The 12,838-nt window shown below is 39.4% G+C and overlaps 1 pseudogene; it reads left to right on the forward strand.

Moving 5' to 3' along the window:
• The first annotated feature begins 1,763 nt into the window (after nt 1-1,763).
• LOC136317735 (heterogeneous nuclear ribonucleoprotein A3-like) lies at nt 1,764-4,732 on the forward strand (annotated as a pseudogene).
• Nucleotides 4,733-12,838: the final 8,106 nt, after the last annotated feature.

Here is a 12,838-nt window from a genome sequence, read left to right on the forward strand (position 1 = left end):
CCACCTGATGTCATGTGATTTATGAGGTTTTTCCAATCCATTTGGTGGAAATAGGAATTATTATTCCTTAAATTAGTTCCAGTTACTTTTCCCTCCAACCTTTTTTGGGTTGTTCCTCTTCCTTACTCATCCTGTACTCAAGTGCTTTCTTCACACTCATGCCAATCCTTTCAGTTGACAAAAGAAATCCTAGACAAATCTCCAGAGGTAATATCCTGTGCATTTCTATCATCTGCAGTACTTTCAATTTTTCAGCTGTCTTGGTTTCCTTGAATTTTCAACTCTGTTTCTTCAATTCAGGAAAAGCACTGGGCTCTGGGTTCCCTCTCTTTGGGCTGCAGCCTGGAAACTCTCTCAAAGGGGAAGCTGGGATAATAATAAGGATCACTTTAGTCGTTTCCTTTTTCTACTCTCTTGTGATGCCTGGTGTCTAATATTTGAAACAATTGTTTGATATTATTGTCTAGTTATTTCCTCGTGTAAGGCAAGAGAGTAAGTCCTGATACTCCATATTTGCTAGAGGTGGACATCTCTGCCAGAGGTGGGAGGAAGACTTTTCTCTATCTACCCCTTACCTGTGTGCCTTTTAAATTTTGTATTCTCAATAACCATACTGCTTGTATTATGCAGGTTCTCAAGAGAAACAGAATCAATAGGAGATTTTTATCTATATCTATATTATCTATACCTATATGGAGAGATGCATTTTAAGAAACTGGCTCATGAAACTGTGGAGGCTCGGCAAATACACATTCTTCAGGGTAGGCTGGCAGGTGTTGCATTTCAAGTCCAAAGAGAGTTTGCTGGCATAATTCTTTGCTTGGAAAGCCAATCTTTGTTCTATTAAGGCCTTCACCTGATTGGATGAGGTCCACACACATTATGGATCATAATCTACTTAAAGTCCATCAACTTAAATGTTAAACACATCTAAAAACATCTTTACAGAAAAATATTCAGAATTATATTTGACCAAATATCGGCACCATGGTCCAGTTACGTTGACACATAAAATTAACCATCATACCGCTTACTTTAAAAATTTTAAATTATTTATTTAAAAATACATTTGAAGAGTACTGAGCAGGCATTTTGTAGAATATCTCTCAGTTTGGGTTTATCTGTTTTCTCATATTTAGACTTGAATTATGGGTTTTGAGGAAGAACACTACATAAATAAAGTGCTCTTCTTACCACATCATATCACATAACTTTATCACTAGTGAGTTTGACCTTTATCATTTGGTTAAGGTGTTTTCCATGTTTTTTCTACTGTAAAGTTATTAGTCTCCCTTTGCATACTCTATTTCTTCCAGGTGAGACACTAAGTCAAAACCACATTCAAGAGGAGGAAATTAAGCTCCATCTTCTGGAGGGGATAGTATCAATGTATATATTAATGGAATTCTTCTGTAAGAAATATTTGCCCCTAACTCTCATTTATTTTTTTATTTATTAAATTATTTATTTATATCAGTATTAACTCATAAATATTTATCTTATTTTTTGAGTTATAATTCATTACCATTGTTATTTATTTTCTTCTTCAAATTGTTCTTGCTTTGGCCATGGGTAGCTCCTTCAAGTTGGTTCTTGTGTACTTCTGACAAACTTACTTGCATTTAAAAAAATCACTTTAGAATTTTATGGTACCACAAAATGCTTTAGGCTTACCTTGTATTTCCTCTGCCACAATCCTAAACATAGTCATTTCTCTATATCTCTGGTTTCTTTTTAACTGAAGAATGGTATTAGAATCCGAAATGTGGATGATGGATATACTCATTGCTACTGGGATGTCGCTGCTTCAAGACTCTGTAAAAAAACAGAGTTAGAAAATATATATATATGCGTACTAACACATATATACACATATGTCCATGAGTCTGTTTCTATCTTCATATTTATTAAAATAAAAATAAGTTTGTTCACTAAAAAAGATACAAGGAAATTGATGCAAAAATTAAAGTTATGCCTTACCTTTCCAATCTTCTGTAATTATTTTATCTATAAAAAAATAAATGTGATGTAATTATATACACATATAAACATGAGTTCATAATGATATCTGTGACTTGAATCCAGCACCATAGGGTTCAGTCTAGCCTTCTGCCCTCCCCTTTATTTGTAACTACTTACTTTGGTACCCTGGGTCCTATTATCTACAGCTTATTTACTTATTTATTTAACCCTAGAATACATACAGTTTCAGAATTACTATCCTGTTGCCCTGTGATAAAAAATATTTTATAAACTAGAGCACAATATGTGTGTATAGTTCTTTTTATCTTTAATCTTTATCTAATTAAAACAGTGTTTCCAAAATTATTTTTGTCAGCTCCTTTTATCCCCACCCACTTCAATAAAGATATGCTATACATTTGTAATACAGTTAGATTCATCTGTCACAGTCTACATTCCATCTATCTTGGGCTCCCCTGACACCTTTTTTAAGTTTTTTAAAAATTTGTATATAGTAAAGTTCATTCTTTATGGGTAGAGTGCTTTATCTACCACCCCAGGACAGTTCAGTCACCCTAAACATTTACCTTTGAGTCCTTTACCTGAATCCCCCCATCCCAACCTCTAGGGCCAGAGCCATTTTAAGGTCTGGTTTCCAAATGTACAGAAAGCTTAACACTAACCCACTGAAACTGCTGAGATCAGAGACAGTTGGGTTAAAATAGAACAGAATGTGATTTCTTCTTTCTGGCTGCCCTCTAGAGGCCAAAAGAAATCTGCAACAACTCACAGAAGGAACAGAAAAGGTCCATAACCTTCTCTTTTTTTTTTTTTATTTATTGATTTTTTAATTGATTTTTAGCGAGAGGGGAGAGAGAGAGAAGGGGGAGGAGCAGGAAGCATCAACTCCCATATGTGCCTTGACCAGGCAAGCCCAGGGTTTCGAACCGGCAACCTCAGTGTTCCAGGTCGACGCTTTATCCCACTGCGCCACCACAGGTCAGGCCCCATAACCTTCTCTTATACCAGGGGTCCCCAAACTTTTTACATAGGGGGCCAGTTCTCTGTCCCTCAGACCGTTGGAGGGCCGGAGTATAAAAAAAACTATAAACAAATCCCTGTGCACACTGTACATATCTTATTTTTAAGTAAAAAAACGAAACGGGAACAAATACAATATTTAAAATAAAGAACAAGTAAATTTAAATCAACAAACTGACCAGTATTTCAATGGGAACTATGCTCCTCTCACTGACCACCAATGAAACAGGTGCCCCTTCCAGAAGTGCAGTGGGGGCTGGATAAATGGCCTCAGGGGGCCGCATGTGGCCCGCGGGCCGTAGTTTGGGGACCTCTGTCTTATATTATAAAGATACTATAGTCCACCTGTTTAAGTATCAAATGGTTGAGATTGTATATCTTCATTATGGATAACCATAAAGAGAAAGGTCTATTTACATATTCTGGTGGAGAATAAATCTCTTAATATTAATAACACGATCTCATGTCCCTGTAAGAGACCAGAGAAGAGACCTACATTTTTGAAGAGACCTTGCAATTGGCAATAAAATAGCTATAGTGTTTTTCTTAAATGCCAGTGAGTTCAATTGAAAATATTTTGTTTAGGGCCTCTTTCTTTCGGTACCGTGTTAAACAAGGTGAGTCCAGTTTCAAAATGGAGGTAAAACCACCCCTGGTCACCCCCAGCCTAACTCTGGCCTTTATCACTGCCTTTGAGGGGAGGAGGGGCATGATACAAAGAAACCAGGGCAGTTGAGAAAACTGTTTATTGGCGGTCTGAGCTTTGAAACTACAGATGATAGTTTAAGAGAACATTTTGAGAAATGGGGCACACTCACTGATTATATGGTGATGAGAGACACCCCCCCCAATAAAACGTTCCTAGGGCTTTGGTTTGTGACTTACTCTTGTGTTGAAGAGGTGGATGCAGCAATATGTACTCACCATACAAAATTGATGTAGTGGAACCAAAGAGAGCTGTTTCTAGAGGGGATTCTGTAAAGCCTGGTGCCCATCTAACAGTGAAGAAAATTTTTATTGTTGGTATTAAGATACAGAAGAATATAATTTGAGAGATTACTTAAAAAATATGGCAGGATTTAAACCATAGAAGTTATGGAAGACAGGCAGAGTAGGGAAAAATAATTTGCTTTTGTAACATTTGATGATCATGACACAGTAGATAAAATTGCTGTTCAGAAATACTACATTAGTACTGGGCATAATTGTGAAATGAAAAAGCCTCTTTCTTGACAAGAAACGCAGTCTGCCTGATCACAAAGAAGCCGTGGAAATGGATCTGGCAACTTTATGGGTCATGGAGAAAATTTTGGGGGTGACAGAGGTAACTTTGGCTGTGGTGAAAACTTTGGTGGAAGAGGATGCTATGGTAGTGGAGGTGACAACAGAAGCGGTTATAAAGAAGGTGATGGTGGCAACTATGACAGTGGTCCTGGTTATAGTAGAAGAGGCTATGGTAGTGGCTGTGGACCAGGATATGGAAACCAAGGTGGTGGATATGGTGGTAGTGGAGGAGGATATGATGGTTATAATGAAGGGGAGGAGGGTTGGCAGTAACTATGGTAGTGGTGAGAACTATAATGATTTTGGAAATTACAGAGGACAACAGCAATCAAATTATGGACCCATGAAGAGGGGCAGTTTTGGTGGCAGAAGCTCGGGCAGTCTTTATAGTTGTGGTTATGGATCTGGTGGTGGAAGTGGTGGATATGGTAACAGAAGATTCTAAAAACTCAACTGAAAACAGCTACAGTTCTTAGCAGGAGAGTGAGGCGTTGTCAGGAAAACTGCAGGTTACTTTGAGACAGTTGTCCCAAATGCATTAGAGGATCTGTAAAATGCCACAGATGAATGATGATCCATAGTCAGGAAAGTTACTGCAGCTTAAACAGAAAACCCTTCTCGTTCAGGATTGCATAGCCACAGTTTTGCAGAATGCAGCTATTGATTAATGAAGTGTAGTGTCAATTAGATGTACATTCCTGAGGTCTTTCATCTGTTGTAGCTGCATTTTTATTTTTATTACATTAGGTATGTTGCCCTATAGATTGTGGTAGTAGTACAAGTAATAAAAAAAGGGAACTTTTAACTGTTCAAAAAATATTTCATTTAGTATTTTTGCATCTGTAGTTGTTAGTGAGATTGGTTTATAGTTTACTCTCTTTTTTTTTTCTTTTGCTATCTTTGGGCAGCTTTCGATACAAGAATTTTGCTCTTTTTGGAAATACATTCAAGTTAGAATTCTGTAAAAATGACAAACTGAATATATTATCAATCCAAATCTAGTCTGCTTCTGGAGCTAATATTTGAGCCAAGTGGGGCTATAAACCTTATGGAAGTCCTCACAGGGAGAACATGGGTGGAGCTTTTTCCTGGGTAGACTGGTCATGCTTTGTAACCAGAGTGGGAGAGCCCCAGGGCAAGGAGTAGAATGAGGTGGCTCCTAGAAAAAGCTCAAGCCACCAAGGCATGGATCTCAAGGTGTGGGGGAGAGGAACTGATGTGGGATCCCCTCAGGTAGGTTTGATAGTCTGGGTTTCCAAGAGACCAAACAGAGCTAAAAGGGTAGACTGTGTCCTCTCTAGGTCTGAATCTAGAGAGGCAGGAGGAGACCTGAGAGCAGGAAGACTTTTTTTCTTGAGGACTCCATGGGGTACTACTAGCCTGCCTTTTGTTGTGGGGAGCTAGCTCATGAGGGGTGAGACCATTTTGTCTTCCACCACTTTGGGGCCTACTGTCCTTGTACTTTAATAACTGGACCTTAGCCACAAGTAGACCTAACTCATCTAAGGGGTGCCAGAGGCTAGAGAAAGATGAATCAAAACAAGGATAACACATGTCTAACAAAACTTGTTAAAGATAACCACTTGAGTTAAAATTATGAATACAGGAAGAGTCACACGACTGCCCAACTGCTCAATTCAATAGTTGATTAGAAGAAATTGGTAGTCATTGTTGGGACAAAACATGGTGGCCTGCACACTAAAGTGGAAGAAATACTTAAATACATAGAGAAAAATACAAAGATGTGAACCACAAGGAACTTGTCACGAATTGAGGTGAATAATGCATGAGTTTCATTAATATCGTATATATATATACCCAAGAGTAAAACTACCAGGTCGTAGGGTATATGTATCTTCAGTTTTATCAAAGCATGCTAAATCACCAGTTTGCATACCCATCAGCAGTTACAAGTTACCTTTGCTGCATATCCTTTCCAACAGTTATGATGGAATTGGTATTGGTATTATCAGACTTATAAATGTCAATATGATATGTGTATAGTGGTATATCATTATGATAGTAATTTATATTCCTTCTTTAACAATGAGATTAAATAGCTCTTCATATGTTTATTGGCTATTTAGATTTTCTCTTTTTTCAAATAACTATTTCAAGGTTTCACTAATTTTTATATTGAGTTGTCTTCCCTCTCATTTATATATAGATATTTTTTAGATATTCTGAACATGAATCCTTTTTCAATGAATATGTTGCAAATATGTTCTTCCACTCTGTGGCTTGTCTCTTAATGGAGTCTTCTGATGAATAAAAATTGTTAATTTATTATTTTTGTGTGTGTGACAGAGACAGAGAAAGACAGAGGGATGGACAGATAGGGACACACAGTCAGGAAAGGAGAGAGATAAAAAGCACCAATTCTTTGTTGCAGCTCCTTAGTTGTTCATTGATTGCTTTCTCATATGTGCCTTGACGGGGGTGGGGGGAGAAGGTTTACAGCAGACCTAGTGACCCCTTGCTCAAGCCAGTGACTGACCTTGGACTTAAGCTGGTGAGCCTTGCTCAAACCACATGAGCCCACAGTCAAGCTGGTGACCTCGGGGTTTTGAACCTGGGTCCTCTGCGTCCCAGTCCAATGCTCTATCCACTGCTCCACCACTTGGTCAGGCAAAAATTGTTGATTTTTTTTTTTAATATATTTTTTTTCATTTTTCTGAAGCTGGAAACAGGGAGAGACAGTGAGACAGACTCCCGCATGCGCCCAACCGGGATCCACCCGGCATGCTCTGCCCACCAGGGGGCGATGCTCTGCCCATCCTGGGCGTCGCCATGTTGCGACCAGAGCCACTCTAGCGCCTGAGGCAGAGGCCACAGAGCCATCCCCAGCGCCCGGGCCATCTTTGCTCCAATGGAGCCTTGGCTGCGGGAGGGGAAGAGAGAGACAGAGAGGAAAGCGCGGCGGAGGGGTGGAGAAGCAAATGGGCGCTTCTCCTGTGGGCCCTGGCCGGGAATCGAGCCCGGGTCCTCCGCACGCTAGGCCGATGCTCTACCGCTGAGCCAACCGGCCAGGGCCAAAAATTGTTGATTTTAATGTAGTCAAATGTGTCAATTTTTTGCTTTATGGTTACTGGTTTTTGGATCTTATTTAAGAAAACTTTTCTTTATGTCATGAAGATATAATCCTATATTATATGCTAAATGCTTCAAAGTTTTGTCCACATTTAGTTTTATAATCCACCAGTGTTTATCTAAGGAATGAGGTAGAAATCAATGTTGCTAGTCTCTTTCAAGTTTCCAAACCTCCTCATATTATGATCTTTTATTGTCTCCCCCTTGTTCTAATCAAGAATCTGAACTGAGCACTCTTTGACATTTTTCCCCTCCCTGGCATTCTCATTAAAATTAACATAGTTCAAATCTTTGGAAGGGAGATTTCCTGGCCTCACTCTAACACCTCTCATATACCACTGCTCACTTCTTCCTACAATTATAAATTTATTATATATATTTCCTCATATTCTTACAATACTTATGTTTCTTATGGCATTAAAGATAAAATGATAGCTCACAAGTGAGTCATCAAAAGTCTTGGCAAGTGACGTCACGGAAATGGCGTCGTGAGCAGCGCGTCCGACAGCTCTCCCCTAAATCACAACAAATTTATCAACTAGAAACAGAAAAATTTATCCTCGGAGCATTCCGGAGTTCCACACAAACTGAAAGCAAAAGGACTGTTATCACTTGAATCTGAGAGACGAGGGTGTGGAGGAAGCTACTGCAGCGACGCTCATTCAAGCCGCGAGGGAGTGCGCCTGTGGTGAGTCAGCCCATATACTTGGGAACCGCGAGCCGCCGCGAGCGGCCGACGGGAGCCGCCACCGCTAGCCGCCGTGAGCCCCCGCGAGTCGCCGTGCCGCGAACCGCCACCAGGAGTGGCCGCCGTGAGCCGCCGCCGCAAGCCGCTGCGAGCAGCCGCGCACGCGCGCCCGGTCCGGTTGAGCACCGCTGATATTCCCAGCGGCCCGCACACTGCGAGTGGGGGTCGCCGGCCACCGGTGCCCGGAGCGCCCCATTCGCGCGCGTGCCTTGGGCATTCCACGCGCCCAGGGCGCCCTGCTGGCCCGCACACCCAGGGGGCTCCATTATCCTGCGCCTGGTGCGGTCCAGCCGCCAGCGGCGGGGTGAGCAGGAGAGGCTTGGGAGATTCTCTCCGTGGGCGGGGCACCTCACCCAGCCATTCAAGCTAACAATCAAGCGTTGGGGGAGGGGCGCGCACAGGCAGCCTAAAATACCTTCGGAAGCACAGCTGCGACCCAATCACTGAAATTAGCTTAACCCATAAAATCTGCGCACCCTCGGTTCTAATTGATAAGATCTCTCTCAGTTCAGCGATCCAAGACAAAAGGCGTGATATTTTTTAAGTGCCTCTCGCTAAAGGGGCGGGGGCAACTTCTGATTGATAGAGCCTCCATATTCAGGGATAAACGCTAACAAGAAGGACTTGGCAGATAATAAGGTCTATACTACACTAGTCGTAAGCAGAGACTAGTGCCTCTTCTTCCCTGCAAAAACAGGCTACAAAGTGTGGAAAGCCTGGGTTGAGAGGTCCAACTAAATGATAGGCGCTGAACAGTCACCTTGACAACAATTGACTCCCACCCCCGCCTGATTACACTGGATGCCCTGACTCTCAGAGCCTTTCCCAAAGCCTTGCACTGAGTGGGGATAGAGTGGGGATTTCCCAGCTCTTTGAGCCTCTTACACCCCAGGCAGAAGCAGTTGCAGCCTTATAGCTGGATCACCAGGCTGCTAATTCAGAAAGGGGGGACTAGGAGAGAGAATCCAGGAAAGCAAACTCTCTCATCGTTGGACCCTGCAAACGCCAACAAGCCTTTACTTCCAGCAAGACTAAAGCCAATTATATGACATTGCCATAGAATCCCATCAACTGCAAATCCCTACCTAAGAGTGACACAGGGGCAGAGCCTGGGGTACAGAGTCACCGACTAGGAAGAGGGAGAGAAAAGAAAAAGGAAGAAGTTAACCTCTCAAAATCAAGAAAAACCCACAGACTTTACAACTTGATCCACTAATTTCTTTTGTTGTTGTTGTTGTTTGTTTCTTCTATCTTTTTGCCTTTATTTCCTCCACCTCGGTCCTTCTATTCTCTGCCCATCTTATGCTTCCCCTTTCTTGAACTACACTACCCATGAGTGTTGCATTTTATTTTTCTTCTTCATCCTCACCCTCCTTTAAGGTTATACTCCAAAACACTTAACTCTCACTCTCTCCTCTTTTGTTTTTGTTTTTTTGTCTTGCTTTATTTTGTTTTTTTCTCCTCCTATTTTATTTCTTCCTTCGTTTTTCTCTTTTTCTTATTTTTTCCTTTCTATTCGTTTTTTCTTTTCTCATTTTACTTTCCTCCCATATAATCCTCAATCACGAACAAATTAGTTAATTTGGGACTCAAGGCTTTTTTTTTGGCTTTATTTCTCTTTTTTGCTTTTGTTTTTATTTTTTTTTCTCTTGTTTGTTTATTTTTGTGGCATGTTGGGTCCTCCCAATCCAAGGTCTCCATTGTATTTAGTCTTCGCTCCACTTAATACAACAGATTTTTACTTAATATTTTTATTTTTTCTTCTTTATTATTCTTTTTTGGTCCTTTTTTCTGATTCCCTCTTATCCCTCTCATTATATCTCTTAGTTGACCATCACTTACAAGCAAATCATCTTATGCTTGTCTAAGATTTTCTTCCTTTTTTTTTTTTTTTTTGCATTTAGTAGGTCCCTACTCCCTTTTTTTTGCCCCTTGAACTCTTCACCCCAAATCAGGCCCTCCATTATAGGCACGATATTTCCCTGAGGAGGGGAGAAGAGAGAAAGAGAAGAGAGAAAAAAAGGGGGAAATAATAAATTATTACTGTTTTTTTTGTGGGGTGTTTTACCCTTTTTTTTTTCTTTTTACTCTTTATTAATTCTAATTAGTGCTATCAATAAGACCACCCTCAGATGCCGATAAGAAAGAGGAAATCGAATATTATGGATACAAAAGAAAGAGAGGTAACACAAATAGATGTGGAAAAATCTATGGAAAAGACTTAACATATTGGAAGCCTTGGAGCTAAATGACAGAGAATTTAAAATAGAAATCTTAAAAATATTCAGAGATATACAAGAAAACACAGAAAGGCAATATAGGGAGATCAGAAAACAACTCAATGAACACAAAGAATATATTACCAAGGAAATTGAAACTATAAAAACAAATCAAACAGAAATGAAAAACTCAATTCACGAGCTGAAAAACAAGGTAACAAGCTTAGCTAACAGAACAGCCCAGATTGAAGATAGGATTAGTGAAATAGAAGACAAACAACTTGAGGCACAACAGAGAGAAGAAGAAAGAGACTCAAAAATAATAAAAAATGAGAAAGCCCTACAGGAATTGTCTGACTCCATCAGAAAGAATAACATAAGAATAATAGGTATATCAGAGGGAGAAGAGAAAAAATGGAATGGAGAATATACTCAAACAAATAATAGACGAGAACTTCCCAAGCCTGTGGAAGGAACTAAAGCCTCAAATTCAAGAAGCAAACAGAACACCAAGTTTTCTTAACCCCAACAAACCCACTCCAAGGCACATCATAATAAAGATGACACAAACCAATGACAAAGAAAAAATTCTCAAGGCAGCCAGGGAAAGGAAGGCCTATTAGATTATCATCAGATTTCTCAGCAGAAACTCTACAAGCTAGAAGAGAGTGGACCCCAATATTTAAAGCCCTGAAAGAGAGGAACTTTCAGCCAAGAATACTATACCCATCAAAGCTATCCTTCAAGTATGAAGGAGATATAAAAACATTCACAAATACAGAAAAGATGAGAGAATTTATCAACAGAAAGCCCCCACTCCAGGAAATACTAAGGGGGGTTTTCCAACCAGATTCAAAGAACAAAAGAAAACAACACCACAAGTAACAGCTCCACCAAGAACACAATAAAACCAAACTTAAACTGTGACAACAAAGGAAAAAAAGGGGGGAGAGGATGGAGATTAACAGTAGCAAAGGATGATGAAGTGCAGAAATACTTATAAGATAGGGTACTACAATGAATATGGTAGGTACCCTTTTCATTACTTAATGGTAACCACCCTTAAAAAAACCACCACAAAAACACTTGACTTAAAAAAGGTAGCAACAGAGGAAAGAAGTATGGAACACAAACAAACAAAAACAAATGATAGAAAAACAAAAGAGAAGAATCAAACTAGATACAAAACTAACAGAAAGCAATTTATAAAATGGCAGTAGGGAACCCACAAGTGTCAATAATTACACTAAATGTAAATGGATTAAACTTACCAATAAAAAGACACAGAGTAGCAGAATGGATTAAAAAAGAAAATCCAACTATATGCTGCCTACAAGAAACACATCTAAGCAACAAGGATAAAAACAAATTCAAAGTGAAAGGCTGGAAAACAATACTCCAAGCAAACAACACCCAAAAAAAAGCAGGCGTAGCAATACGCATATCTAATAATGCTGACTACAAGACAGAAAAAGTACTCAGAGACAAAAATGGTCATTTCATAATGATTAAGGGGAAGTTGAATCAAGAAGACATAACAATCCTTAATATATATGCACCAAACCAAGGAGCACCAAAATATATAAGACAGCTACTTATTGACCTTAAAACAAAAACTAACAAAAATACAATCATACTTGGAGACCTCAATACACCGCTGACGGCTCTAGATCGGTCATCCAAACAGAGAATCAATAAAGATACAGTGGCCTTAAATGAAATACTAGAACACCTGGATATGATAGACATCTACAGGACACTTCATCCCAAAGCGACAGAGTATACATTTCTCTCTAGTGTACATGGAACATTCTCAAGAATTGACCATATGTTGGGCCACAAAGACAATATCAGCAAATTTAGAAAAATTGAAATTGTACCAAGCATATTTTCTGATCATAAAGCCTTGAAACTAGAATTCAACTGCAAAAAAGAGGGGGAAAAACCCACAAAAATGTGGAAACTAAACAACATACTTCTAAAAAATGAATGGGTCAAAGAAGAAATAAGCGCAGAAATCAAAAGATATATACAGACAAATGAAAATGAAAATACGACATATCAGAATCTCTGGGATGCAGCAAAAGCAGTAATAAGAGGAAAGTTCATATCACTTCAGGCCTATATGAACAAACAAGAGAGAGCCGAAGTAAACCATTTAACTTCACACCTTAAGGAACTAGAAAAAGAAGAACAAAGACAACCCAAAACCAACCGAAGAAAGGAGATAATAAAAATCAGAGCAGAAATAAATGAAATAGAGAACAGAAAAACTATAGAAAAAATCAATAAAACAAGGAGCTGGTTCTTTGAAAAGATCAACAAAATTGACAAACCCTTGGCAAGACTCACCAAGGAAAAAAGACACAGGACTCAAATAAATAAAATCCAAAATGAAAGAGGAGAGATCACCACAGACATCATAGAAATACAAAGAATTATTGTAGAATACTATGAAAAATTATATGCCACCAAATACAACAATCTAGAAGAA

Source organism: Saccopteryx bilineata, chromosome X (assembly GCF_036850765.1).
Source record: "Saccopteryx bilineata isolate mSacBil1 chromosome X, mSacBil1_pri_phased_curated, whole genome shotgun sequence".
In the NCBI taxonomy this organism is placed as follows: Eukaryota; Metazoa; Chordata; class Mammalia; order Chiroptera; family Emballonuridae; genus Saccopteryx; species Saccopteryx bilineata.